Source organism: Leopardus geoffroyi, chromosome A2 (genome assembly GCF_018350155.1).
Source record: "Leopardus geoffroyi isolate Oge1 chromosome A2, O.geoffroyi_Oge1_pat1.0, whole genome shotgun sequence".
In the NCBI taxonomy this organism is placed as follows: domain Eukaryota; kingdom Metazoa; phylum Chordata; class Mammalia; order Carnivora; family Felidae; genus Leopardus; species Leopardus geoffroyi.
In genome coordinates this window covers 87912821-87940603 of record NC_059331.1, presented here as the reverse complement: position 1 = coordinate 87940603, position 27783 = coordinate 87912821, and positions in this window count along the sequence as shown.

The window sequence follows — 27783 nt, the reverse complement described above, 5'->3', positions numbered from 1 at the left end:
ACACATATATATACACATATATATACATATATATACATATATACACATATATACACATATATACACATATATATACACATATATATACACGTATATATACATATATATATACATATATACACATATATACACATATATATACACATATATATATACACACATATATACACACACACATATACATATATACATATGTACGTGTATATGTATACATGTATGTGTGTATATATATATATCTAGTAAAAGTCTAGTATATATCTGTATATATGAATAAATCATAAATATGTTTATAAATAAATATATTTATAAATGTATAAATATATATGAATCAATTATGGCAAATTTCACCCATACTAATCTCACTGTTAGAAATTATTTCCACTCAAAGTGTCAGCCCATTGTTTTTAAGAGTTGTTTAAGGGGGTTTGCATGTATGTCCAGAATCAGTCTATCAATATCACTCTGCTATATCCACCCCAGTTTTCCCTTTCTCTTTTATCCACTTCTCTGGCTATAAAGCCACTGGATAATAACCAGTAACTACTGCCTGTCTGTGACTGATTTCGGATGCTCTCTAGACCTGAAGTGTCAAGCTTTTTCTTCCCCAGTCATAACTATGCTTCTGTCTCCTGGACCTTAAAACAGTTTTTTTGTTTTTTGTTTATAGTTTGAGATTCTCATACATTTTTTTGTCCTAGCTTCTAATCATATCTTACCAGATTGCTTCCGAAGACTCACATGAAAATCTGGATTTCTCTGCTTTAGCCACAAAAGCTCAAGTTCAGTCCATGAGACCAGACAAGATATAAACCATATCTATATCAATTTCTCCAGTGAACCTCCAGCAATCTATTCATTTATCCATTGTTCATTGCAGGTGACTGTTATCTCCTAGATACTAGGTAGGTGATGGAACTTACCCTCATGTAGTTTATATTCTAGAAGGAAAGACAACCTAAATAAGGAAGGAAATACATGCATTTGAGAGTTGGAGGCAGTGTTAATGGCAAGGTAAGAATATTTAGGGGTGCCTGGGTGGCTCAGCCGGTTAAACGTCTAACTTCGACTTGGGTCACGATCTCGAGGTCTGTGAGTTGGAGCCACGGGTCAGGCTCTGTGCTGGCAGCTCAGAGCCTGGAGCTTGCTTTGGATTCTGTGTCTTCTTCTCTCTGCTCCTTCCCTGCTTGTGAGTGCTCTTTCTCTCCCTCTCAAAAATAGATAAACATATTTAAAAAAAAAAAAAAAGAATATTTGTCAGCAGAGAGCTGGAGAAGGAGGTACAACTTATTTGCATAATGTGATCAAGGAAGGATGATCTCTGAGAAAATGTTCTAAAGATGAAACTTTGGAAACAGCTGAAGAAAGAACATTCTAAGGAGAGGGCAACGTGCTATAGGAGATAAAGTCTGGGTGAACTCAGGAACAGAAAGAAAACAGGTATTCTGGGTCGGGGGGTGGGGGATGTTCTTAGAAGGAAATGAAACCAGATTCAAAGAAGGTCAAGTACCATGTTTTCCTCTAGAGAGAAGAAAAATTGAGTAATTGCTGGATTGGGATGTGGTATTTGGGGGGTGGGAGCAGAGATGCGTTCTGTACACACTTTTAAAAAATGGGAATATGTTGATTAGCTAATCCAATGGCTAGGAAGAGTCTGATGATTTAAGACAGAGAGCAGAGAGCAAGGCAGTGAAGAGTTAAAAGGAATGCAGAGATGTCTGGAGAGATTCACATTTGACAGGAACCTGAACACTATTCTAGTTGTAATAGAAGATAGACTCAAGTAGGTTTATAGATTTGGTGAAGGGAATAAGAGAAATTTCTGCTGAGCTAGCAAAACACCCTTTGTTATATGAGAAATAAGAAACAGATACAAGTAGATACAATGAGTTACAATGATACTTGAGTAGGAGCCAGTATTTTTTTTAATAAAGCAGTCTCATGTCTTTTTTTAGATCAATATTCCTTATGCAATTTGAAAAATCAACTGATTCTTTTAAAAAAAGACTGTAAATTTACTTTCACCAATATTTGTTGGATCATTTACTGTGTATTAAAGAGGAAGAGAAGAAGTTTAGTTTTTCAGCCTGGTAGAAATCTTAATTTCCTTGTGTGATACCTAAGAATATCTTAGGCCTGATTTACTAACGCAAATGGTTTTAGTCTTTCAACTATAAAATGACTCAGGTCAACTGAAATTCCTAAGTTATTAGCTCCAAGAAAAGGCTGATCAACAGGATGCAAAGAAAAGGTAAATTTGATATGGAAATAAAATGAGAATATTATGGGGATGCCTGGGTGGCTCAGTTAGTTGAGCGTCTGACTTCAGCTCAGGTCATGATCTCGCAGCTCATGAGTTCGAGCCCCACATTGGGCTCTGTGCTGACAGCTCAGAGCCTGGAGCCTGTTTCAGATTCTGTGTCTCCCTCTCTCTCTGTCCCAACCCACTCGCATTCTGTCTCTGTCTCTCTCAAAAATAAATAAACATTAAAAAAAATTTTTTTTAAATGAGAATATTAGGCAGAATTTCATTTTTAAGCTCACACAAAAAAGTTTTCATAAATCTGAGCGCTCCTACTAAAAATTGTCAATGAATCAGAGTAAGTTAGGAAGAGGGGTTACACAATCTAAGAAACATGGGAAAATCAATGAAATTGGTTTTATGACTCAAAATTTCTCTACATGTTACTTGTACTTATAAACTTTATAATGTATGCTTGTTTCTACAATAAAACTTTGCTTAAATTTGGTAGAGGAATGAGTTGACTTTAAATGACACCTAAGATATATATAACCATTTGTGTAATAAAGAAGAAAAAAATATGTGTATACAATATGCATCTGTATTTATGTTTACATATATTTTAGAAAATAATAAATTAATAAGAACATATAAAAGTATCTCTGGAAAGATTTATATATATTTGTTGTTTCCTCTAGGAAAGGGAACTGAGTAATAGGCAATAAGAAACGTTTTCACTCTTCCATTTTATTCCTTGCTATTCTTGATCCATTTGGAAATAATACTTATATAAAATTTTGTATAAAAAGAAAGAAAGGAAGGAAGGAAGAAAGAAAAGAAAAGCATGGAAATAACACATATTGGTAAATAAGTCCTTGCTGTTTATGTAATTGTGTTTAAAGTCTATGTTTCCTTCCCCCCCCCCCCCATTTTAGGAATCTTCTGAGGAGTAAATATAATGAGCAATATAATTAGACAGTAAAAAAATCTTTTTTATCTCCTAATTAAAATTTTAACTTTAGAACAGAAAAATATTACCATGTTTTGTGAAATCAAAGAAGTGTCAAAAATCATACCTCCTCTCAACATTATCTTTAACAGATAAGCTTACCATTGGAGGCAAATTTTAATAGAGTAGAAAGCCTTCACTGTATACTGTCTCCGGTTAAATTTTATTTATGTTTCTGAAGAGAGAAGTTCCAAGACTAATGTGCACCGAAGATAAGAAATTTTAAGAAATTAGGTTAACTGCTAGTTTATTCACATTGCTTAACCTGGTGATTACAGCTTGTTCAGTTACAGTTATATATCAGTTTGAGAGTGAATGGTGGTGATAGGAAATAATCCAAAATACCGAGCCACGAGATATTTGGGCTCTAAAAGGATACCACACTCCTAAAAATACTAACTTTTTATTTAAATTTAAACTTACATTTTACATTATGTTTCCCTCTGTGTAGTTTACTTTTCATAGTAGTTCCTGAACATAGGATCTCCATAAAGGGTTGATTTTCCAGAGGGAATTATGTAGTGAAGCATAGCCATCAGGCACCCATGAACATAAGTCATGTCAGTCACTGGTACTCATTCCTCTACCTTCTCTCTGACCCTCTATCTGATGGCCACGCTCCCCAGCCTCAAGAAAATTACCATTTTCATAACCATTTCCCAGACTATTAGGTCTATCAAACTTCAACACTCTTCCTGGCCCATCCATTGCTCCCGAAGCCCACCATAGACACACACACTTCATTGTGAATCGGTACATGGCACTGAGCAACCTTAAGGGATTCAAGATCTGTCATTCTAAATATCAAGTAGCCAGGGCTCTTGGGGCACTCTGTGCTGAAGTTGCCTTGGTGGGATGGCCAGAGCTGAAGTCGACGTGGGCTGGGGCGGTCCCTGGGCTCTCTGGGCAGAGAGCACCCTGGCAGGATAGCTGAAGTTGAAGTGGGTGTAAGCTAAGGGGTCCCAGGGCTCTTCATGCAGAGGCCACCTTAGCAGGACAGCTGAGGCTGAAGTGAATGCGAGCTGGGGTGCCCAGGGTGTTGCATGCACCCTGGTAGAGCGTCTGGAGCTGAAGCAGGCATGAGCTAGGGGTTCAGGGGTGCTCAGCTGCAGGGGTGCCCTGGCAAACTGTTTGGAGACAAAGTGGTGCGGGCCTGGACCGCTTTGCTCCTGTGTCACTTTGGTGAGACAGCTAGAGCTGTAATGAGCCCTGAGTAGGTGTGTCCCCGTGTGTGTGCACTGGGGCAGCCTTGGTGGGTTGGCTCGGGCTGACTTGGGCTACGCCTGGGGATGTGGGCTGGTGGTAGCACTGAGCCTCTGCCCCTGTCTACGCTAGCAAGGTGGAGTGGGAATGTAAACAGTGGTGCTCAACAGCCTCTCTGATCTGGAGAGAGAAGACTTTCAGCAGATCCCTCACAGTTTGGCAGAGTTCTAGGGCTGAATTGTTTATATTCGACTTGCTCTTGTCAAACTTGGCTTGTTTGGCACTTGGCTGGTGTGGGCCAGGTGCCCAGGTCTCACTGAGGCAGCAGGCCACCTCTGGAGGATGGAACCCTGTTCCCACCTGCACTCTCAAGGTGGAGGAGAAGTGGCACCCATGGCACTTACCAGCACCTCCAATCTGGAAAGAGTTCCAGCACATCCCCTGCCATTTGGTAGGTTTCTAGAGCTGGATCCCTTATATTCTAGGTGCCCTTTTAAACCATGGCTTTTTTTATTTTTCTAGGCTCCAGTGTGTCCAGAGCTGGTATGGGCCAGGGGCCTGGGGCTCACTGAGGTGGTAGGCCAGCTATGATGGGGAGATCCATCTGCACTATCTGGGTGGAGGGGGGTACACAAACCATGGTGCTCAACTGCCCCTCTGAACTAGAAGGTTCCAGCAGCTCCCCAACAGTTTGGTGGAGTTCTTGGGCTAGATCCTATATTCAGTGGTGGCTTTTTTCCTGTGCCCCAGGGTATATGAATCTACTCACAGTGCCTCAATACTACCCCTCCCTGCTGTAGTTTTCAGCATGTGGGGTGGGAATTCCTTTTAATACTGTTTCTCTTTCTTGCTATTCTCTGTGTGGTTTCTCTACTTTTTGTGGTACAGAAGCAGTTAAGTGAGTCCTCAGTTTCTCTTCAGGAGAAACTGCTCTATAAAATAGGTGTGAATTTGGTGTGGCCATGGAGGAGGTGAGTTCAGTGTCTTCCTGTGTTGCCATCTTGGACCAGAACTAAGCTGGGAATTGGCATTTTTTTAGAAGTCCTCTTAAAAACTGATTCTGTTGCAGGTTGTTTTGGAATTGTACTTTGAGAAACTCTAATAAAGGAATCTCAAAGACAAATTATGTGCATCCAGAAGAGGTCAGGTAAAAAATCCACAGTTGCAGGTATTTCAGTTGGCAATTGCTTTCCTATGCCTTTCACGCTTAGCAGTTATCTACAAGATGAAGAATTGTTTCTTTTAGACCTTTACTTTGGAACAATAGTATCCTGGCTGCATACATACTATATGGCCTCATGTTAAAACTGGTTTTCTCAAAGTCACAGAACTCCACGTCTTTGGAATTCCCTACATTCGGGGCACAGAGAGTTCCTTTATTAGCCTCTGCCCTCCTGAGTAATTCTACATGCATCCTGGCTCTCCACATCTCTCATCTCTGTGGTTGCCTGGATCAGAAGATCCCATCTTTCCTGCTGTGAACCAGCTCCCACCTTGACCATCATCCTGCTGCCCCAGGATAGTAACAGCAAATTTCCAACCATCATTGCAGTGTGCCCACCTGTGCTCGCAGCTGAGAAGCTCCTCATGCCCCAGACTTGGGAATGTTGTGTTTTCCAGACTATGTTTCAATGGCAAAGGGAATTTTCCAATTTTTTTTTTCCATAACAGCTGAAAATAATTTTTTGAAGTAAAATCATACAAAATGCAGCTTGTGCTCAAATGATATTATCCCTACACACCCATACACTCCGACCACGTTAGAGTTTGAACATGTACATCCACACGTTTTCAACTATGAAGTCCTGCAGGTTTTTAAGTGTCTAGTTTTTGTGTAGCCAAAATTTATTTCACACATTTGACAACTTAACCTTTCTTTTCACTGTTGAACCTTCTGTGAGTGGTCTAGGAAACACTGGCAGAGAACTTGAAAAACTGACAGAGAATAGTATTCTCGTGGCTGAGCGAGACTGCCGTTTCTTGGTCATCAGCCAGATGAGAATATTAAAGTTAATTATAAATATAATATGTAGAAAATCTTGTGGTGATACATTCAAGACTCTTCAAAACTAAAAGTTCACCTGAATTTGGCATTTGAGGAGTTATGATTGAGTTAACTTTAGGGAACTGGTGTGCAAAGACTAGATCAAATTGCACGATTCAGCAACAAATAAAATCAATCAGACAAAAATTGAACTTTTTGTCTTCTTAATATTGGATCATTTCTGTAAAGTGATATCAAATTCATCGTATGAGTCAGAGTAGAGCTCAAAAGAGGTGAGTCAGTAATATTTATAATATATTCTATAAAATATATATATATTTTTTTGCATTGTGGAGGAAAAGGTAGCAGGAAAGAGAATGATCTGCTGAGTATATATGTTGGGCGCAGGTACTGTGCTACATGTTGAATTACAAAGGTGAAAGATGACAGTTGGTACCCTCACATAAAGTAGCACCCATTATCAGCCTTGAGAACCAAAAAGCATATAGTTCTGGAATTGCTAATGTAGGTATCAGCATAGGGTGTTGTAGAATCATAGATCCTTAGAAGGCGTAAGATTTCTCCCCGGAGCACGCGGCTGGCTCAGTCGGTATAGCGTGTGACTCTCGATCTTGGGGTTGTGAGTTTGAGTCCCATGTTGGGTATAGAGATTACTTAAAAATAAAATCTAAAAACAAACGAATGAAAAAACTTCTTCTTTATGGATTTACATCATTAAACCACATTTTCTTTCTGGGTATTTGTCTCTTTGATGGGAGTGTGGGGCACTAAAGTATTGACTTTTTAAAAATTTCAATTTGCATTTACAACTGGTTGAATAATGGATGCATAGTATATGCAGCCTATGAGCATTCTTTGGGGTGAAAGACATAAAGGGGAAAAACAGCTGACGTTGAGATGGAGCCAGTGCCAGAGGCCACAATGGTAAAACCAGTGTGCTACTGGAAATTGATTGCACTTATTATGGTATCCTTTTGTTATATCAATGATGTGATTTCATTTGGTCATTATAAGAAAATCGTGATTTCTTTTAATATCAAAAGACACTGTCTATGTGTCATGGATTATGCTACTAGAGAAAAAGATTTGAGAGCTTTAAGGCATCCTACATCAGGCAGGGTGGAGGAGAAAAGTAAAACCTTGGCATGTGAAACAAAGTCAGGAAATAATTTAGCAATATGGGGTATTAGCTTTCCTAAGGAAGAGGGTAATCTGATAAGTTGTGCTGTCACAGGAGCATGCTGAGCGTATGACTTCCTGATAACTTGGGAGCTTTTAATTAATTAAAACTAGTGAGAGGGTGAGGCACTGGCCAATTTTTGTTTATAGCAGGAGGGCATTAGGCCAGAAGCATTCAGGGACCTATGTCCAACTTCAGAGATTTGGCTGAATAATGATGACCGAGTGTCTGTGGTGAGCCAGGTTAACTAATTATGGCAAAGTCTAACAGCGAGGGAAGACAACCTCAGAGACCATCTAATGATGCTATGGGTTGGAATAAGCATGGTTCTGGAGGTTTTCAGCACCTTGAGACACTGGTTAAGAACATTATGATTAATTATTTTGAGATTATTAATAGTCACTAATGTAGAATGTTTTCCAGAGTATGGGCTCAGGACAAACGACCATCTGGTTCTTGTCTTTGAGTTCAATTATTTTTTTTGAGTTCAATTCTATATAGAGAGTAAAGATACCCTAGGATCTTTCAGACTGGAACATTTAACAAGTGCCCCATGTGTTTTTATGTGTGTGAGGTTTGAGAAATGACTGGTGTAGACAAAGGGACTCATCACACTGCATATTTAGACTAGTTTAAATCTTGTTTCTTATATTTTTACAGCATGTAGAAAATTGTATAATCAATCCATAGGGTTTGATTATGGAAGTTCTGTATTTTAGACAAAGAACTATTACTCCAGATTCTAGTAGTTGCCTAGCAAATGTTATTTTCAGTCACTTTAATTCCTCCCTGGTAAAGAAACTCCCCACCCCAAACCCTACCTTACTAAAGGCTAACAATGCCAGAGATTCATTTTCTCTACTTTCAGCCTGATTTGGATCAGGGATATTGAGAATTCTTCTGGAGAGTTAATGTGATATAAAGACATACAGAAGGAGAATCTCTTTCTCATTCAAATGTTTTGTGTAAATTATGGTGCTTGGTGCTTTAGTACTCATTTTATGGACAGCAAATGAATGTTGAGAGACGCCAGGCCAAGGAGCTGACATCACTGAATTAGCTCTAGAACCATCTGCTCTGGATTTCTTATTATGTCACATATTAAACTTGCGTTGTTTGAGCCACCTGTAATTAGAAATATGGCATTTGAAATGGAAAGAATCTTAAATTGATCCAACCTATATTCAATTTATTTATTTCAGATCACCACGGAAAGATGTATATTGCCTGGTCAGTAGTCTGAATTGAATTTTCGTCTTCTCCATAGTTGCTGCTTCACACAGCAAACAATACACAGAACAAAAACTGTGTGACCTTAACAGATTTACTCTTTTTTACAGTACTAATCAGTTAACCAAGACCATAGATATAGAATAGAATATGTAAAATAGAATATAATAGAATTTTTTTTAAAAACAATCTTTTTTAAAACCTTCACAGTAGTAGAGAATGTTTAAGTTAAACTATGTTTTCATAAAAGATGTAAGTGTTCCAGAGGCTTTTTCTAACCAGGCAGTAATTCACAATCCTAACACGATACAATTAATGCTTCTCTCATTTTCTCATTCTCCCCTTTCATCTTAACATATAATAGCATATTAAAAGTGTCTTCCTTTCAAGTACATAAGTAAATGTATAAAGTTAATGAATTATTATAAAGCAAACATCCTTGTAATTATCAACCAGGTCAAGAAATTAAATTTTGCCAGCAAGTCTGCCCTTGTGGCCTAACTCAATCACAAGTACTTGCTCTCCCCAACGAAACCACTAGCCTTTTTACAGTAATTACTTCCTGGGGCACCTGGGTGGCTCAGTTGGTTAAGCGTCCAACTTCAGCTTTGGTCACGATCTCACAGTTTGCGGGTTCAAGCCCCGTGTAGGGCTGTGTGCTGACATCTCAGAGCCTGGAGTCTGCTTCAGATTCTGTGTCTCCCTCTCTTTCTGCCCCTCCCCCACTCATGGTCTGTTTCTATCTGTCTCAAAAATAAATAAACATTAAAAAAAAATCACTTCCTTGTTTTCTTTTACATTTTGTCACTCTCTAGGCCACCCTGAACGTTACAGTTTAGTGTTGTCCATGTTGAAAGTTTGATATGTCTTTTCATTCTCCTTTCATATTAATTTCTCTCTTCATCCCTTCATTTCCTTACAATTTATCTGGGGATAAACTGGGCCAGTTGATCTTAGAACTTCCCACAGACTAGATTTTAACAGATTGGAGACTCATCATATGCGTCAAGATGTTGACGAGGCCCCTGTACTTCTTGATAATTGGCAGCTGAATCTGAAGTCTTGATTCGACCCAGATTCTATCCTTTTGACAAGACTACAGATGTTGTTATATTTTTTCATCAGGAACACTGATTGTCTCTCTTTTCATGAGAGTAGACGTTGATGCTCAGGGCCTACATCCATTAAGATGTAGCAAAGTGATGCTATTTAAATCCTATTATTTCTTTTTAAGTTATTAGCTGGGAAACCTCTATAAAGGGACTCCTTTGCTCATCTATCATTTACTTTGAGTTCAAATAGAGAGATAAGACAATTGTTAGGTTTTCTCAAGATAGGTTAGATACTCATACTTTCTTTTTCTTAGTTTTCCTAAATTTTTAGAAAGAGGCTTGGTTCAAGGTAGCTTTTCAAACACTCCACTACTCCCCCTTGTCAAGCATGCACATAGTGTTGAAAACATGACAGTTTGATGGGGTGTCTGGGTGGCTCAGTCAGTTAAGCATCCAACTCTCAATTTCGGTTCAGGTCATGATTTCACGGTTTTGTAAGTTTGAGCCCTTCTTCCGAGCTCTTTGCTGGCAATGCAGAGCCTGCTTGGGATTTTCTGTCCCTTTCTCTCTGCCCCTCCCCCGCTCACAGTGTCTCTATCTCAAAATAAGTAAATAAACTTAAAAAAAAATTAAAAATATGACAGCTTGCTTTCTGAACTTTCCTAGTTCTGTTTCTCTTTCCTACGTTTATCTGGATTTCTGAACTTTCCTAGTCTGTTCCCCTTTCCTATATTTATCTGGATTTTGTGAGACTCCGGTCAAGTGAATACATAATAGCAATACGGCTCGCACACTTATTCTAAGAAGAGGGACTATGTCTGTTTTGTTTACTATTGTATACCCTGCAGTTAGCACAGTGCCCGAACTCAGTAAGTATCCGTGAAAATATGAATGAATGAATGAAACTATTACATAACAATTCCCATTCCAACCTTAGTCTGGCATAACAGCTGAATTGAGTTGATGAACAGCTGAACCAATCATTGTAGATAAGCCTTTAGCTTTTCATTAAGGATAAAACAGCTTCAACCTGTTTCTGCTTTTGGCATCTTTCGGATGGGGCCTTAGACTGGGTAAGGTTGGCTACTTTAGCACTTAAACAAGATGGGAGGTGCTGGTCGTAAAGATTTAAAAAGGCAGAGCCCTTGCCTTTTGTAACGAGATACACATGTGTTAACGTATTTTGAGGACACGAGTATACTAAGGCTCTACATAAGACGAATGCCAAACCTTTTCTTTTTTCCTTTTTTCTTTTCATTTGGAGTGGTTCAGAGAAGTCATCTGGACTAAGTGTTGTTTATGCTGATGTCTCAAACGATGTAGAACTGACCAGGTGAAGGAAATGAGGGGCTTTGGGACGTGTTCCTTCCAGAGGAAAGATCTTGGAGAAGATCATATCACGCAGGTAAGAGAAAGCATGCTAAGTTTAGGGGAAACACTAAGAGTTTATCTTGGCTTTTAATTCCAACAACAGTGTCCTCTGAATTCATTTAGAGCGCTTACAACTTTCGCTGAAATTAATGTTAGGGCGTGTTTGTTTGGTTTGTTTTTTAGCAAAAACGGTTGGGTATTGTTTTAGTCCATTCAGACTGCTGTAACAAATTACTGTAGACTGAGCAGCTTATAAACAACATACATTGATTTTTCACAGTGCTGGAACCTAGAAGTCAGAGAACACGGTCCTGTTCTGGTGAGTACCCTCTTTCAGGTCACATACTACCAACTTCTTGTTAAACCCTCACGTGGCGGTGAGTAGAGGCAGGAAAGCAAGCTCTCTCCTGATGGTTGCTTTTAAGCAAAGATATTTTTTTTTGGGGGGGGGGGGGCGGGTGGTCCATGGTTTGCTGTTCTTTTAAAATTACGTTTTGTGGAAATGTTAGTACAAAATGATTTTTCCGTACCAAACTTACATAGGTTTTTTCCCATTGGTTTGATATTTCTCTTCTCCTTTGAAGGTGCTTTAGCAGTAGATTTAGTGGCCTGGTTAAAATTATGGATGCCATTTTAATGTTTTTTATTCCCCAGGAACGATGGTAGTGCCTGAAGCAATCCTGAGAATTGAGCCTAGGTCTCATACTTGTGTCTAAATTAGCTGATTCATTAAAATATTAAATTGTTTAAAGATGAAATTGAGTATCCATGCTTTACATTTTGAATTTTTATGGCAACTTTGAATGCAAGTAGTTAAACTAAGTGGAGATTAAACACAGCTGTCCAGATGTCTGAATTATCAAAAGACTTCATAAGTAAGCAGTTCTTTAGAAAAATGAGCTCTTTTGTTCAATTCCTATAGCAGAACCCACATTTATTTGTATAGAAAAATTCCATTCCACAAACAGAGTAAGAGTAGAAATTAAGGAACTTTTTAATGCATATATCACTTTTTCTGAGTCTAGAAAAAGTAATCAGGGCCCAAGCAACTTATGGGAATGGTTGTGGTAGATCAACATTAATTTACGTCATTTTCTTGATGTTAAGATCTAAATTCCCTTTTAAAAATCCATTTTATTCCTGTTTCCTGCAGTTTCTTCTGGTGTCTCCTTCAGAGTTTTAGACTACTAAAGTATTATTTTTGTAAAAATATATCTACAAAATTAAAACATTTAACTGTATATTAGAATGCCGTAAGTTGAATTTATTTAATCAAGGATTTTTTCTACTTCGTTAGAAAGGGGAAAAAGAAATGCTCTGTTCTCTGCTTTCATGGTCAACATTTTTTAATAAACTGCTGTCTCTCCCCGTTGAGTCTACTCATAGACATACTAAAGAATTACTAAGTACAGAGTGCCATCCTATTCCATCCAGGAGGCCAAGACAGGCTGGATTCTTAGAACAACGTTTGAGAACTTTTTTGACTCAAATGGCTAAATCGGGAAGATCATGTTTCACGTAATGCTTACATTCAATAATATTTAGCAAAAAACTGTTTCCCACTATTTGAAAAGAAAATATTTCTCTTCTGTTGAATTCAAACTTCTAGAATGTGTTTTCTAGACAAAAGTGCTAAGTGGAGTAAGGCCCATGATAACAATTGAATCAGAACTCTGTTCAAATTCACATATTCAGGAAACACCTTTATTCCATAAAGAATTGTGTGTGTTTGGTCCAGAGTAATGGTGTACTAACTATGAATTATATTCTGAAAGATCAAGAGTGTAATTTCTCGGCTTGCTGCTGGAGGGGGTCTTTTGGAAATGTTTGTCACCAGCACTTAATCCAGCAGAGGAGAATTTTAATTCAGTATCTAGAAACTTTTACCCTGGGGAGATGCTAAATATGTAAGCCCATCATGTAACCTCTAGTGCACCTTCGCATTGACCTAGCATATTTTTTTAGTGTTTTTTAGTTGGCAGGATATAACTTTCTGCAGAAGATTTTTCAAATTGAATGATGTAAGAGTCATTATTTTTCATTTCTGACCTCAAATTTTCATGGAAAAAATTAGTGTGAAAACGTCACGATCCCCTTATCCATTCCTCATTGCCTGCTGGCTTTATAAAACCTCTAAATTTTTGTGTGTATTTTGCAAAGCAGCAGATTGTAATGTGCAGATGCTCTATTCACTAAAAAAAAAAAAAAAAAAAAAAAAAAATTACTTCCTTTGTCACAAGATGGCGCTGTACACAGTTCTAAATGGGCTCTTTTTCTTCAAGAAATTTACAGCATTCAAGAAAGAGCAGCGGCATAGCTCTTTACTTTGCTTCCAGGGTACTGGAAACTAATATAGAATGGGTAGACAAAAGGAAAAACAATTTTCGAGCCTCAAATATGTGTCAAAAAATATAATTAAAATTCATTCTTCAGAATAATATTAATGCAGAATAGATAAGAGAAAGGATAGATAGAATACATTCTGCCTATACACGTCTTCTTTTCACTCCGCTTTTGGATAGAATAGAATCAGAACAAAAATGAAAAGGAGGGATGAGAAAATAGGAGTCTTAAAGTGAAGATTTTGAGCATGTGTAACTATTTTTTAAAAAAACTGTATGGAGGGAATTAAAACTGCCAAAAAGAGAATCTCTTCTTCCCCATTTCCTTCCTCTTTGGACCTAAGTATAAAGTCAGACTTGGCATTAGAATCAAGGATCATTACATTTTAGATGTGCCAAGGTAAGCAATGGGCAGAAATATCCATCTCTGGTCTTTAGCACATTTGCAGTGAATTTTTGCAGAATGAATATTTACTTTTCCACTTAGTTTTCAGTGGCTTTCCATTGCACTCAGAATTAAGTCCAGGCTGCTGGAGTTACTCATAGTACCAGATTATGAACTGTTTTATGGATTTGCCATGACATAATGTACTTACTGAAAAAATCAATCATGTCATTAAACACATTGTTTAATTCAGCTGACCTTTTTCTTATCAAGGTTTTCTCAAGCTTGTCCATCGATTAACCATAAGCATAGTAGGACTGTCTTAGAGTGCCCCTTGTCTACCTCTGCCAATTTGCTTTTTTTGACCCTCTCTCTCACTTCATATGTTTGATCCACTACGGCCTTTCAGCACCTAAAATAAGTGAACCGAGTTATTTTTCACTATCCGGGCATCTGTACATACTGGTTCTCTTTCTGAAATGCCTTTCTTTGCGTGATTTCTTTTCATCTCTCGTGTCACACTTCTGATCTCACAGAGGTATTCCCAGACCACCTAATCTATAGTAAATTATTCTATTTCATAGCACCCTATTTTTTATGTCTTTTATCAAAAAATGTAACTACATAAATGATGCATAGGCTTCATGTTTCAAATAGATTGGTGAAAGGCATATAACGGGCCCTCTAGTGAGACACCTTATACATTAGCTTGTGATAGATTCTTGAAGGTTCTATTCTAAAGAAACTTAGAGAGCTTCATTTAACCCAGAGCTTCCAAAAATTACTTTTTAGTATAAACATTTCGGAAAGTTGTCTGGAAGACACTTTAGAAAACGCTACTCAAATTTATCCAAGCTCTGCATTTTATAGAAGAGGAGAAATGCTCAAGTTAGTGACTGCCCATGGAATAAATTTAGTTAGCAGTTCTTTGATGGACACAATCCTATTGACAGTGGATTTATATTCACAGGGTGATTGATCCCACTCCTATTATTATTTTTCATTGCTGCTATCTTAGTATTTTTGCGCTGCTTTTTACCAACCTTTACTCGAGTAGTTCTCTTTAAAATCATCACAGACTAAATTTTATCACAATATACAAAATATTTATTTGGATTCACGCTTCTTAATTTTCTGTCTCTACCACAAAAGGCTGTTATTCATTATTCAGTTTCATTTTGGCTGGTCTCTACTATAGCATGGATCAAAGAGAATAACAGATTTATTTCAGTATCTCCCTCCCCTTTCTAATTTAAACTCTAAAAGCAATGGGGATTTGTTATTCACTCTTGTATCTCTTAGAAAGAATCCCAAAGAATAAATATTAGAGAATATAAGTATGAAGAGTATTTCTCTGGAGGTATTCAAGGTCTAGAGGAAAAATTGGCATAAATGCCAGCAATTATAATGTGTCAGGCTGTGATATATTCTGTGACAGAGAAAGGTTAGTTGTGATGGTGGGTTCTGACTTTGTTTTTCTGAAGTGGCAATAGTAAGTTAGATGGATTATACAAATAGGGTCTTACCATGTGGAGGAGGTATGCCATATTTCCCAATTCTAGAATGTTCCACCTGACTAAGTGATGCTAACCTTAGGATTGACTGTCAGTTACACAGAAAGGGCTTTCTGGGGACCTTCACAAGCCAAACCAGTGCCCCAAATGGCATCACCAATTACACCTTTTAACTTTGCTTCATAAACCCCCAATTTAATATTATGCATGAGATTATGTCATTTTATTGATATCTCCTCATCAAATGTAATCATCATAAGAGGAAGACACAGTATTTTCATTGGTGTACTTTTACCGCCTAATAAAGTGCCTTGTACGTAGTATATTCTCAACAAGTATCTGTAGACAAAGTAGAGAAGTAGATGAATTGCTTATTGTGAGGTAGGGGGTAATGGAAGATGAAAACATGTAGGCCACGAGGTAGATTTTGAAATTTATGCTGAAGACTTGGGATTTTATTCTATTGCTTACAGGAAGTCACGGGAGGGGTTTGAGGAAAAGAGTAAATGGATGAAGAAAAGTATCTTAGTCAAGGCTTTGTACTAAGTTTTCTGATTCCTTAATGAACTATTCCACAAAAAAATCACCAAATCTGATAGAATACCCTATACCAATGGAGTATATCTATTCTCATACTGTCAAGTATAAAGAGAAGTTTTAGTAACAATATAGCTGTAACATATAGTTATATAGTTATTAACAATATGGTCATTAATAAGTTTCTTTCTTAATCTCAGATATTTTTAAAACAATATTTATTTTTAAGATAGCCAGAGAAGGCTAGAAATTTAGTTGTCATTAATTTTTGTCTCCTCTAGAGTAACCTGCATTATCAGGTTAGTAGTTGATTATTTCCAAGGGTTTAAAAACAGTCTTAGAAGTAATAACTAATAAAACCATTTAGTGGTCTGGAGCTGTGCAGATATGTTAGCCTCTAGCTGGTTGTGTCCATTTAAATGTAAACTAAGGAGTGCCTGGGTGGCTCAGTCGGGGTTGAATATCTGGCTTTTGATTTTGGTTCAGGTCATGATCTCACAGTTCCTGGGTTCAAGCCCCATGACAGGCTCTTCACTGACAACACGGAACCTGCTTGGAATTCTCTCTCTCCCTATCTCCCTCTGCCCCGCCCCCCTGCCCCACTCAGCTCTCTCTGTCTCTCTCTAAATTAATAAATAAACATTAAAAAAAAAACACACAAATGTAAATTAAGTAAAATTAAAGCATTCACTCCTGGCTCCCACATTTTCAAGTGCTCCTCTGATCACTGCAGAAAATTCCATGGAACAGTATAATAATAGGTTGGAGGGCAAAAACTAAAACAGAACACCACAAACTTTATCATAGTATCTTCCATTTTTGTAGTACTACATATTTTCCAATATCCCTTTTTTCTATGATATCTTAGCGATCTCTGAGAATGAGCTGTTGGGGGAGCATGTACAGGAATTATCATTATCTCCATTGCTAAGAAGAGGGAAGTAGGAGAGAGCCACTCACATGACTCACCAAGTTCATGTTGGTAACAGCACCAGGGCTTAAATAGAATTTTGACTCAAGTAGAAACACCTTTCCTGGGTGAAAGACCCATAAAGATGAGAAAAGAGGAAAGAAAAGGGAAAAATGAAAGAAGAGAAAGCAAGAAAAGGAAAGAAAGAGAAAGAGAAAGAAAAAAAAAGAAAGAAGAACAAAGAGAAAGAGAAAGAGAGAAAGAAAGAAACAACCCTCAGTCTTGGATTCTAAGAAAATCCCACTCTAAGAGAGAACTAGAAATGAGGAAAAGTGGCATGAATTTGCACCCTTCCTGAAATCACCCCTTCTATGACTCTGTGCAGGTCTCTTAGCAGTAGGCTGTGGAAGTCCATGACAAGATAAGATGCTAACAGAAATGCATGCATTTTCATCAAATTGAAGGAAATGAAACGAGGAAAATGATCGTAAGCAAATCATGTAAAGAGCTCAAAATCCCCTAGTCATCCCATACGAGGCTGTTCATCTGATTGGCTGTGACGAGGGTTAATTTATGGTGAGAGCAGCGACAGCTTCCTAGCAACGTCCTTCTAGTCTGGCGTTGCAGAGTCACCCAGCCATCCCAGCAGCACAGCCTTTTGCCTGTTCTCTATCCTACTTTTGTTTATAGATCCGAGCAAATGAGGGGAAATAAAAAGGAAGGCTAAAGCAGCAGCCCTACTTAGGAGGATGTTCTCCATGATGCAGATTAACGGGAGAAATATGTTTAACAAATAAAAGAGATTGTAAAACCTTCAGCTTCAAATCCAAAGCTGTAAATTGCATGAAATTCATGGCTTGGGGTACAATGTGTTACTCATAAAATTTCAATTTGTGTAAGTGGCTGTTGTTCCTAGCTGCACATAAACACGCAAATCTGCAAGACGATTTCCATGGGAGGTGCCTTCACACCATCCATCTTCACTTGACAGGTGGCACTGGGAGTTCTTATGGAGGGCTTCAGGATAGACATTTGGGGATGCTTAGGAGAGCATCTGACTCAGGACCCTAAAGGGAAAAGTCCACTTGCTGCTTATTAAGTTTAATAAAGCAGGATAAAACTGACTAAAACAGGGCAAGAGCTGGGCACTTGATGAGTGAGCATAAGTATTAGTTGAGTAAATAAATACATTTTGGAAAATGTCTTTTCTCCTGGGGTTATCTCCTGGATGTTCATCATTTCATTATTCATCACAATAGAAGAGCTTCTTGGTAAAATAATAAAGTTCCCTGAATTACATGCTGATGTCATTCAACTCTCCCAACCTCGTTTCCTCCTTTCCTCCCCCGTCTGCCCAACTTTTTCGGATCCCGATGTCAGCATTTGCTCTGCTCGTACTCTTGCCCTGGTCATGAACTAGTTGGCTATTTTAACTCCGAAAATTTGTACTTTGTACGAAAGAATAAGAATTAAGAAATACTTTTTCTGGAGGGAAAATGGAGAGATGAAGTCTTTCAATTGCCAATAAAACTTCTAATTTCATAATCAATTTGCAGAAGTTGTGATAGCCTGTGAGAGGGTTAAGTAATAGTAGCTACTTTGATAGCAAATAGTATCAAATAGCAAATAGCTACCTTTGCTAGCAAAGGGGTGATTATATATGTGTGTATATATATATATATATATATATAGAGAGAGAGAGAGAGAGAGAGAGAGAACGTGCACGTGAGAGTGCATTCATCTTTCTCCTAGTTAGCATTCCTTATGTTTATACATGATTACTAACCCCCATAACTAGGGTGACCATAAAACTTACCTTCCAAACCAGGGAATGTTGAAAAGTGAAAGGGCACTATTAATAATTAATGGCATGGATAACAGAACAGTACCTGTATGCAGGGAACAGTACCAGGCTAACTGTGATACATGTTTGTCCTTCTCCTTGTCATAGAAGGTCATTATAATAAAAGCGTAACACCTTCCGTATATACTTGCTGACAAATGTAGAAGAATATACCTTCTTGGTAACAAATACTGTACAGTAAAACCAACACTTTTTTGCCTGCATTCTTCAAATACCGTCTGTTTACCTCTTGGTGAAATGCATAATATTGTTATTTATTTATAAGGGTCTGAGGGCTGAGCTAGTTAGAAAGCAACTTGTCTTTCCTAACTCTCAATAACCTATGGCAGTGGTACCTAGTTTCAAATCATGGGGCTGTTTCTTAGTGTCTCTGGCCTATCAAAAATTCATCTCTCTTTTGGTACAATGTCACACAGCTAGAAAACTTTGAAAATCATCCTGGGCACTTGGCTCAAATATCCAATATTCTATATGCTCAGCAGAATTTGAGTTGTATTATTACATGGCTATTTCATGATTCACGTTGTAGATTCTCACTGAGTAGCCAAAGATTGAAATATAGACTCAAATGTTACTATTTGGTGATATTTTTTTTCTGATACCATCCACAGTATCCCTGAATAAGTTAATAGGTATAGAATGGGTTCATTAACTGCATACTTTTAAATAATGTTTTGAGATTAGAAAGTGGTCAAACTTTATAGGAAGATAACATAATCTGACAGGGCATAAGTTAAGAAAGATTATAGCAGTATTTTCATCATAATACAGACATAGAAGTGAAATAAGATTTAAAAAAAAAAAAAAAAGATACATAAGATAAAGAACTGAAGGCATAAAAGTACCAGCAATGAGAGAAAACTAGGAAGGGAGGCTGGTGATATATGGAAAGATATAGATACAGTAATAGATACAGCTATATAGATTTAGAAATCTGATACACAACGAGAATTTTGTGTACCTTCCCTTTTTCAGGATAATCCTATAGAAAAATTCAAGAGAATTTCTAAATAAATGGAAAGAGTGCACCAGGTTTAACCTCCAGCTCCTCTGCTTACCACACCCCTGGGTTTCTCCTCCCCTTTATTGATATCAACATGGATACTTCCAGCTGAAAGAAATATAAAACACAAGCCAAACTTACTGAAATAGTAAGGGGGAATTTTCAGCTCATATACCTAAAAGTTCCAGCAGAAATGTGGTACACAGGCATGGTTTGAACAGGGCACTAGTGCCTGTTCACTGTGAGTCTCGTGGGATGTGCACCTCTGTGTGCCGTCTTCAACACAGGAGGCTTCTCTCACAGTGGCACCTTGGCAGTTGTTTGGATGGAGATATATGTTCAGGGTATGGTATTCCTGGCCAAAGTGTCAAGCTCTGTACTGATCGCTTGGCCTGGGGAACCAGAACAAATATTTGGGTAAGAGCTGCACTGTGTTCCCAGAGTCAAAGGTGAAGAGTCCGTCTTACCTCCAACTCCATAGCTGTCACACCACCAGGTAAATGTGGGGCAATATATTTTTCTTCTCTTTTTAAGTTCATTTATTTTTAAAAGAGAAAGAGAGAGTGCACAAGCAGGGGAGGGACAGAGAGAGGGAGACACAGAATCCGAAGCAGGCTCCAGGCTCTGAGCTGTCAGCCCAGAGCCTGATGCGGGGCTCGAACTCACCAACCATGGGATTATGACCTGAGCTGAAGTTGGATTCTTAACCGACTGAGCCTCCCAGGCGCCCCAAAATATGTATTTCAAGAGAGGGTTTCTGTTGTAGAGCAGCCATCCCATTTGTGTTTTTTTTACATTACAAATATTATTATAGATCTTCCTGTCTCTAGCCCCTAACATTCAATCTGGCCTATTTTAACATAGTCCTATTTTCTCTCCTGCCAGTATTTTTCTTTGTTTTCCAATTATTTCGTAGGTGGATTGACTCTTACTCTTTTCTGTACTATTTTAAAGAGTAGTTACAACATAGTTATTTTTATAAAAAACAAGATTAGGTGCAAGAAACAAATCTACACATATTTCCTTAAATAACATTGATATGGGGGCGCCTGGGTGGCTCAGTGGGTTGAGTGTCCGACTTCAGCTCAGGTCATGATCTCACAGCTTGTGAGTTTGAGCCCCGCGTCGGGCTCTGTACTGACAGCTCAGAACCTGGAGCCTGTTTCAGATTCTGTGTCTCCCTCTCTCTCTGGCCCAACCCACTCGCATTCTGTCTCTGTCTCTCTCAAAAATAAAAAAAAAAAAACATTAAAAAAAAACAAAACATTGATATGTTCAAACTTAGTAGTAACATTTGTAGGGCATATTTTGTTCCTGCCAGATTTAAAAATGATGGAGACAAATGTAATAGAATATGTTAAGTAATTATAACAAAAACACCACTAACAATGTTCCAGTATCTTTTCTTATAATGATGTCAGTAGTTGGCTATCAATATCAGAAAAAGATTTTTAAAAAATGGTGTATTCATTTAATGAAATCTTGTATAGTTATAAAAATTAAAGGACCTCTTTCTATACTGATATGGAAAGAGGTCCACAATATTTAGTTAAATAAATTTAATTTTATTTAAATCTAAAAAGTCCAGGGGCACCTGGGTGGCTTGGTCGGTTGCGTGTCCGACTTTGGCTCAGGTCATGATCTTGCGGTTTGTGAGTTGGAGCCCTGAGTCGCGCTCTGTGCTGACAGCTTGGAGCCTGGAGCCTGTTTCGGATTCCGTGTCTCCCTCTCTCTCTGCCCCTCCACCACTCATGCTCTGTCTCTCTCTCTCTATCAAAAATAAATAAACATTCAAAAAAAATTAAAAAAAAATAAATCTAAAAAGTCCCAAAACTGGGTATCTTATGTGGGTTTTTAAAAATGAGGACGATAATTTATTTACGGGAGTATGCGTAATGGCCTCTAGAAGAATAAGAAACCAGTAGCACTGGTTGCCCCATATTGAATGACAGGGGAACTAGGCAATTAAGGGACATTTTACGGAATTTAATTTTTTCATTTTATGTTAAATTATACCATACAAAGGATCATGTAGGTCTATAGGTGGTGACGATGTAGAGATGTATTAACCGTGGGGAAGAAAGTCAGACTAAAAATAGTAGCCTGATTTTGCCAACTATAGCATATTTAACACAATGTGGTCTTGTTTTTTAGATGCCTAAAAATCTTGAATTGCTTTGTGGCTTTGTTCTGAAGATTGATTCCTACCTTACAAAGCTCTAGAACAAGATGCTGGAGGAAATGGTTATTTTTTTTGTACAGTCACCTACTGAATATTTCTTTTTACTCAAGTTTCTCTTTTCCATGGTACTTTATCATTCTCTTAGCTTTACTGAGTGGAAATTCCATGAGGTAGGGTTGTTTCTCCGTTTTGTTCTTTGCTGGATCCTAGTACATAAAGCAGTGCCTGGAACACAGTAATCAAACCATAAATGTTTTTTTTTACATGAAGAAGAATTTTTTAAATGTATTGTGCCATTCTTAGAAGTATCCTTATTAATTCTTTTTTATATTTAATAACTCTTGCTTAATATGTTACTTTTATAAATAATTGTTGTGGCTTTTACTGAAGAAACAGTAAGAAAGACCCAGTCTAGAAGTTGGGTCTTCATAGATCTTCATAGGATGACTATAGACTGTTCTCCCAGAAGTCATCATTATCAAGGCAGTAACAGAGTTGATGTGGTGGGTTATAGAACATTGTATGAGATTGTCTCTGATGGAAAGGGGACTTAAAAAATATGACTATTTTTAAAACTCAGTTTCCCCAATATTTTGGTCAGTCTAAATATTGAAGACATATAGAAAATCTGCTCTAAAAATGTACTTTAGATCTTTGAAAATGCGTTGGATTACCTAATGGACCTAATGGTCTCTTGTAAACAAAGCATCTTGTAATAATGTTCTTCTGTTGGTGGTTATCTATTGATCTCCTCAAGATCCTACAATGATACTCCAAAATTTGCTTGTTTTTTATAGACTCCCTGAAGGGTCATAATTAGTCATGAATATCTTCAGAAATCACCATGATGACAAAAATGTTCTTGATATGTGGCTGGATACCTTAGGCCATGCCTTTCTACAATGGGCAGTTTGTAGCATGTGCTTAATCCCAAGCCTCATAGATTGGTGCTGACAGAATAGATGGTAGTCATGATCCCATGCTACCTTTAATACAAAATGTTAAGTTTATTTGTGGCAAATATCCTTGACCACCATTTCAAATTCAGCAGTATTTTTCCTTAGTATGTCTCAAGACTTCCTCTTATATCTGTAAACAATGCAGGAGAAAGTTACTTCATTTCACCTGAATTGTTATCTGATTAACTTTAGCAGTGACTTGGGAAAGAATCTGAGGCCCTAACCACTGCTTTCCGACCTGTCTCTGAGGGCCCGAGTACATGGCCAGTTCTGTAGTATCTTGCATGTTGCAGGGAGCATCAAAGTGAAATAGGAAGGCCTCTTTAAATGTTTTGAACCATGCATGTTCACAAAGCCAATAGAAAAATGAACAGAAAGCATGAACATAGAGTTACAAAATAGATGTCAACAATATGAAAAATTATTCATTATCACTCATAAAGAGAAGCAAATTGAATCATCTATGAGCTATTTTGAGCAGTGAATTGGCAAAAGATGAAATATTTAATTATACAAAATAATGCTGAGCATGTGGTGCACCTGGATGGCTCACTCGTTAAGTGTCCAACTCTTGGTTTCAGCTCAGGTCATGATCTCACGGTTTGTGGGTTCAAGCCCCGTGTAGGGCTCTGTGCTAACAGCACAGACAGCATGCTTGGGATTATCTCTCTCCCTCTGTCCTTCCCCCGTTCATGCTCTCTCTCTCTTCCTCTGAAAATAACATTACCAAAATGATACTAAGGATGTTGCAGAAAAATATTTGTGCATTGTACCTAAAGACTCCATAGGATAGAAATTGCAGCTTTTATTGTAATAATAAGGAATTATTAATCATAGAGTCATCAATAGGACACTAAATGAAGTGTAATATGTTCATCCTTTGGAATACATTGGAATACATTACAACAATTAAAAAGAGTATAATAGATTTACATGTGCTAATATGAAAATAACCCCAACATTTCTGAATAAATGAAAAATATAAAGAGAAAAATTCTAAGTAAAGTGTTCTCCCATTTGTATTCAGAGAAAAGATATATCTACACGCTTTTAAATACATACCAAGTATTTCTAAGAGAATATATAATAAATTTAACACCATGACTTTCTCTGGGGAAATGCACAAAAGTACTGTGATAGAAAAGAGAATATCTTTTCATTTTACTTTAAGCCTGTTAGAAAGCTTTAAGCCAAGTACACATATTGTCTTATTTTCTTAATATGGAATCTATATTGTTTAAAGGTATAAAATCAGTGTTTCATGAAATTTTCTATGTACTTCAGAATTCAGGTAAGTTTAGTATTCCTTTTTGATTTGCCTCTCTGTCTTATGAAAAATGAATCAATATTAAAAAATGAAAAGGTATTAGCTTGTTAGAAAGATGTTCTTTGAATAATGGGGCAGGGGTGGAGGGGGCTTGTTTCTGTTACAGTCATGGAAGAATGTGTAGAACAACCTTGGGCCGGGTCATCAGAACCCAGGGTGGGCAGGAAGTGCAACAGAGTATTTTAGAATTATGATTTGTTGATGTGAGGTTTTCCTAGGCAAAAATTAAAAGTATAGCTGAGAAATGATGGGCTAAATTTCCTTAACAAAAGGGGTACAATGCATCCTTGAAACTCTCCTGGGCATTCTGAAATGTTGATAGTCTTACTTACCCAAGGCTTCTGGCATGGGAAAAGGAATAGAACTGTGGGCACATTCTTTAACACTAATCATAGTAAACCTACATATCCAATAAGTAAAACTTAAAAAGCCATTTTTGAAATATTTAGCGCTGGGACTCCTGGGGCGTCAGTTGAGCATCTGACTTCAGCTCAGGTCATGATCTCACGGTCTGTGAGTTCGAGCCCCGCGTCGGGCTCTGTGCTGACAGCTCAGAGCTTAGAGCCTGCTTCGGATTCTGTGACTCCCTCTCTCTCTCTCTGCCCCTCCCCCTTCATGCTCTGTCTCTCTCTCTCTCTCTGTCAAAAATAAATAAACATTTGAAAAAAAAAAAGAAAGAAATATTTAGTGCTGATGAAAACTTAATTAAATTTCTTTAAATATTTAAACTGATGGCAAATTCAGCTTCATCACTTCTTTTGAACTCTTCACATATTTAAACAGAGAAAATATTTACAAATATATTTATTAAAAACGTATTATTGTATTGACATGGAAAAACCCTTTTAAAATATCAACACTAACATTTTTAATTTTGTTTTATTATTGCAACTTTTTGCATCTTTTAATTAATTAATTAGTTAACTTATTTATTTATTTTAATTTTTTTTCCAATGTTTTTACTTATCTTTGAGAGAGAGGGGGAGAAGGAGAGAAGTGGGAGGGAGAGAGAGAGAGGCGGTGAGCAGGGAAGGGGCAGAGAGAGGGGGACACACAATCCCAAGCAGGCTCCAGGCTCTGAGCTGTCAGCACAGAGCCTGACATGGGGCTCGAACTCATGGACCACAAGTTCATGAGTTGAGCCGAAGATGGACACTTAACCAACTGAGCCATTTACCCATTTTTAGATTTAAAACATCACCTATTTGGGGCGCCTGGGTGGCGCAGTCGGTTAAGCGTCCGACTTCAGCCAGGTCACGATCTTGCGGTCCGTGAGTTCGAGCCCCGCGTCAGGCTCTGGGCTGATGGCTCAGAGCCTGGAGCCTGTTTCTGATTCTGTGTCTCCCTCTCTCTCTGCCCCTCCCCCGTTCATGCTCTGTCTCTCTCTGTCCCAAAAATAAATAAACGTTGAAAAAAAAAAATTAAAACATCACCTATTTAGTTAGGCTTTCAAATTTGAAATAAGTTTACCCAAAAAGAAACCATGGCTGGGATTCAGTATCTGGGTTATCAAGCAGTTACACTCAGTTGGCTATAGCACTTGGTTATTTTTTCTGAATTCTTAGATTTAAAGTGGGTGACTATTTAAAATTAGAGTTAATTTTTTTTTTTTTTTTTAGTTTTTTAAAAATTTTTAAACAAGTCTTTTTTCATTAAGAATATCTTACCTTTTATATTTTATCACTGCCAAGATTTTGTTTTATGCCATTGCCAAGTCATTCTGTTTTGGCCTGGTCTGTCATTATCTTTGGAAACAAAAGTTTGTCTCTTGTATCAGTATTTCGATACAATTAATAGAAACTTCTGAAGCAGTGTTTTTCGGCAGGAGGCAATTTTACCTTATAGGAGACATTTGTCAATTTTTGTTTGTCGTAACTGGGGGTGGGGGACATTGCTATTTAGTAAGTAGAGGCTGCCAAACATCGTACACAGGACAGCTCCCCCAAAGAACCCTAGGACCCAAAATGTGAATAGTGCCAGGTTTGAGAAAAGAAAGTCTCAGATGGAGATCAGTAGAAACTGTATTTTAAAGTGTTTCTGAAAGTTTCACGTGCAGATGAGTTAGAAAAGCAGGTTCTGATTCAGTAATGAATATGGAGAAGAACCAATTGTAGTTCCTTCACCCTTTTCCGAGCTGCTCTCAGTTTCGGAGCCAGTGAGTAGGCAGGATGCCTTATATAGACGTACAGGACAGGCTCTATCCCGAACCAGCCTGGTCCGTGTGCTTAGCCTCATTTAAGGAGAGAATCAGCCCACATGTATCCAGTGCCACACTGGATTCATTATTCTGATTGGATTCATTGTTAACAACAAAATTGATCATTTGAGTTCTAGCAGATTGGTCTTTGTGCCTTTTTTTTTTTTTTTTTTCTTAAAGGGGAAGAACAGTGCTATTTGTTGCCCTTTCACAAAATTTCCTTTTTTTTTTTTTTTTTTTTTTCAAATAGAAGCTCCTTGTGTTTTTCTTTTTCTTTTTTAAGTTTATGTATTTATTTTGAGAAGGAGGGGAGGGGCAGAGAGAGTGAGACAGTATTCTAAGCAGGTTCCTCACTGTCAGCACAGAGCCCCGCTTGGGGCTCAAACTCACGAACTGTGAGATCCTGACCTGAGCCAAGATCAAGAGTTGGACACTTAACCAACTGAGCCTCCAGATGCCCCAAATTTCCATTTATTTTTTTAACCTTGCATAATCACGGTTTGGCTAGTGGTCACTTTAAGTTATCCTTAATCCTCTCACTGGCCCAGGTAATATCAAAGGCATTTTTGCTTTGTGGTAACAAAAGGCCAGTCTAACCTAACCTGCTGTTTTTCTGGTTTTGAGAGTCAACTATCCTTGAGAGTTGTGTTTTCTTTTCTTTTTAGTACCCTATTATATTTACCTTTATATTACCTTACATTATATAGATATTGCATTATATTGTTCTATTTTGGACTTAGTATTATAGATGAAAATCTGAGGGCTGGGAGCATACTTGAAAATTAGTTATGGGAAAAGTGCTCCTAATGATTTTGCTGTTGGGCCACTGCTAGTAGGGGCAAAACTGCAAGACTTTTCATTTCCCCTCTAATGTTAATATTTCCTTCCTTACACTTGAAGTTGGGCTTGCTCTTTTGTTCTACCATTTTTAGGTGCAAGGTTATGTTTTGGGTGGGCAATCTTTCTTATTTTTTAATGTAGGCGTTTACTGCTATAAATTTCCTCTGCCCACATCAGAAGTGGTGAGAAGTTTTTGCTGAATCTCACAAGGTTCGGTATGCTGTGTTTTCATTTTTATTCATCTCAAAGTATGTTCTCATATCCTTTGGATTTCTTCTTTGATCCTTTGGTTGATGGTATTAATTTCCATGTCTATGAATCTTCCAGATTTCATTCGCTTATTGACCTCTAATTTCATTCCTCTGTGGTAGGAGAAGATAATTTGTGTGGTTTCAATCTTTTTAAAATTTATTGAGACTCTTTTTGTGGTCTGT